We start from the raw sequence: 3,662 nt of genomic DNA on the forward strand, positions 1-3,662 counted from the left end.
TTAAGAAAATTCATTATTTATTATAGTACTTTACTCTCTTATAGAAATATGAAAAGTTATTCATTATTACCTCAATTATAGTACCCATGTAACTAGGCGTTACATGACGGTTGCCTCAGAAAGCGTGATGAATAGCTGATGGCACAATAATAATGATTATAAGGTTACGTTGAAAGGAGACACTCTATATATATATATTGTTCATTTCTACATTATTGCCATAGTGGATTTTGTACATTACAAGTTCAATTCATTTTATTTAATTAAATTATTAATTAAATAATTTTTTAATTAAATTTTTATTTTCCAATTTAACTATTCTATCGTGTGACTTTATAGACTCCAACTTAATTGACAATAATATAAAATATTATAAACAATGAGTGGCATCTTGTCATGCATTATTGTTACACAATTAGTGAGAAAATTATTCAAATGTCTTAATTGAAGACAGGGCAAGGTGCTTAAACCACTTCTAATTTCTCTTTAATTATTATTATTTTCTTCTTCTTTTTATTGATTGATTGATTGGTAACTATAATTGTTGTGTTCAAGTTTATTTATTTAATTTAATTGTCTACTTAGACATTTGTATTTATATGTTTTATTCTATAAAACATGAAACTGGGTCTCTATTATTTCTTGAAATCTATTCTATTTCTTGGAAGGTGGTGTAGTTAGATTTGACTTGCGAAGTTTAATTACATTGTGCTTGTATAGCTTACAAGGAGCAATATGTTACAAGGAGCCAAAGAGTCTATTGCTTTAGTTGCAGAGTCTCTCTCAAGTCCATATCTATTCTAACTTTTCCTGTATCTCCCACACTTGCTTAAGATTTGCAACTAACTGGTGAATTTTATTTTGTTCGATTTCCTATGTCTTCGATCTCCATCATATATATCTACAATGAATCATCTTCCCATGCTTTCCCATCAGCAACTACTTTACTTGCTGACCATGTCTTTTATTTCAAGGTGTTAAAAACTTTAATCATATGTTGACATCTTGTGTTCACACCATATTTCTTCTTTTTGTACTAAATATGTTTTTCCCTTTGAGCCATATTATGTTGTTGCCTTTTTCAGAAGGTCGAGCTATTTAATGTTTTATAAGATTGTCATTCTTGTCTAGTAGTTTCCGTATATATGAATAGGATGGTATATTGTCCTACTATTTGGTTTGGATTTGGAATCAATAACCACATAATAGTTTCATTCTGATGGTCACCATTGGTCTTAGTTGCATATCTCTAATTTATTCTGCACTCATTGGAACTATGAGATTATTTGATGGAAGATTTGAGCTTACAATAATCTTTGAATGTAAAGAGTGAGTTCATCTTTCTTTTGCTCAATATATCCATAAGTTGTCCTTTTAAGATTATCAAGAAGTGTTATCTTAGTATTACATTTTTTCATCAGATATTTTCATGTGGAAAAGACAGTATTCAAGAAGTACTCGATAGTTGATGTTTGTTATCTTTTGCAGCATGCTGAGGTCCTTGAGATTCTTCTTCAAGGGCCATGAGATTATTTGATGGAAGATTCTAGATTACAATAATATTTGAAAATGATGAATGAATTGATCTTTCTTATGCTCAATATATCCATAAGTTGTGCTTTAAGATTTTCAAGATGTGTCATCTTAATATTACAATTTTTTAAAGGGTTCCTATATGTGGAAAAGATTGTATTCGAAACTACCCTGACAGTTGAGATTCTTCTTCAGGGGCTATGTGGTGTTCAAAGAGAACGATTAAGGATCCATAAAATATGTTGCAAGAGAGGTCCAAATCTCGGTGAGTATTTTCTTCCAATACTTTGTTATGCTACAGCCAACAATACTTTGTTTAACTGGTTGCTTCGCTATTAATGTATTGTTAATATAACTTGAAAGAATATGCAGAAAATAGATCTCTTGATATTGCTTGCTCTATATTGAACTTTTAATTACTAGTGTTTTGTTTTTACTTCTTTTTAGTGCTTCTTCCCTCAGAACTTGATTATCAGTGTTAGAACCCCCACTCTTTCTTCTTAATGCTGCGTATGATTCATGGCAGGTAACTTTATCATAAATCATATAATATGATCTATGATAGTATTGATCATTAAATTATTTGTACTAAACAATCATGTTTCCAATTATAATCAGATCCAATCTAGTTTAGCTCCTCCATCAACAGATCCCCATGGACATTAGCATGATTGCAGATTAAACCATGCTAAATGTACTAGGCAACAAAACCAATTTTTGCCATTCATTGCAAGTGAAGAGAAATCTTAAATACATACTATTCAATTGTTTAAGACATTTTAATGTCTCTTGAATACATGATTCAGGAATCACATGCTGAATTCTGTTAAAGATTTCTCAAGATCAAAATAGAATGGACTGTTTATTAATTCGTGTTTTGCGCACTGCCAAACCGAGAGGCATGATACATGGTTTTCAGATAATTCTCCAGCTGTTGGGAACAAGGTGAGTACAAGCTTTTAGTTGACAATGGGAAATGTTAGTACGAGCTTGATTTTTGACAATGGGAAATGCTACTTAATGGTGATTCTTGAGATGATTGCTGATAATACTCTTTAATTTAAATATATTTATGTATCGAATACTAATATGTACATATACATTAACAATATGTAGGTAATTGCTTTAGCTGTTGGAGACTGATTTTTGGACTGAGAAGGTGTTACAGTCATTGATTGTCCTTATCCTTGTGATAATACATGTCACCATATGGTTTTCAGTTGAGCCAAAGTTCATCCATCATCATAAGTGGAGGATTAGCTATTTGAGAATGTTGGGGGCAAATCCTCTTTGTTTCTTAACACTTAACATCATATGTATTATTGAGCCATAGGAGGGATTCAACTCATATATATAGTTAAGATTGTTACTACTAGTAATATTTCAAATTTAGCTTGATTATAAAGATGTCTATCCAAACAATTAAGAAAAAAGGGGTAAGTTTATTGATGTATTTATGAGAATAATATAAATATACGAGTCATTTATATAGAAATTTTATAATGAGATAATCTAGTACAAATCTATGAGTTGAGTGTAGTAGGCAAAATGTATTTACTAAATTATCGAGGAATTCAAAAGTATTTTAATAGTATTCTAATTAAATACTTCAAAAATATTATATATTTTCATATACTTTTAGTTGAAATTTTTATATATTTTGAAAACTAGAAAAGAACCTTTCCTACAGATTTTTCTTTGAAAACAATATTGAAACGGATTTACCTACGGATTTTCGTTCAAAACAATGTTGCATAACGTTCGCAGGAAGCTACTGCAGACTTGTTCTGCATGAAAATTCGTAAGAAAATGTCTTAAATATATAAAATATATGCTGCGGATTTTATTGATTTTTCCTGCGGAATTATCCGCATGTACCTTACATGCAGATATAGAAATCCTCAGGAAACAGTTATCCACGAAGGTTTTACGTGGGGAAATAGTTCATCAAGTAAATCCGCAGGTAAACGTGTTTCCTGTGGAATTTTAGCTTAAAGTCGCAGGAAAATCCGCAGGTAAAACCTTAATTTCTAGTAGTGATTAAATATGTCATCCTTGTTAGGTCCAATTATTTGTTTCTCGATTCCGGAGTATATGTGGTATCACTAATGTAGCCAATATCTTATATG

The 3,662-nt window shown here is 30.6% G+C and overlaps 1 long non-coding RNA gene across 2 annotated transcripts; it reads left to right on the forward strand.

Annotated features, from left to right (window-relative positions):
* Positions 1–604: 604 nt before the first annotated feature.
* Positions 605–3,043, forward strand: LOC113784065 (uncharacterized). Of its 2 annotated transcripts, XR_012161705.1 has the most exons (4): positions 605–1,329; positions 1,729–1,798; positions 1,981–2,478; positions 2,650–3,043. It is a non-coding gene; the product is annotated as an uncharacterized lncRNA (long non-coding RNA). The 2 variants fall into 2 exon arrangements; XR_003470092.2 differs by having other exon boundaries at positions 1,729–2,478.
* The last annotated feature ends 619 nt before the right edge of the window (positions 3,044–3,662 follow it).

This window comes from Cicer arietinum, chromosome 8 (genome assembly GCF_000331145.2).
Source record: "Cicer arietinum cultivar CDC Frontier isolate Library 1 chromosome 8, Cicar.CDCFrontier_v2.0, whole genome shotgun sequence".
Lineage (NCBI taxonomy): Eukaryota > Viridiplantae > Streptophyta > Magnoliopsida > Fabales > Fabaceae > Cicer > Cicer arietinum.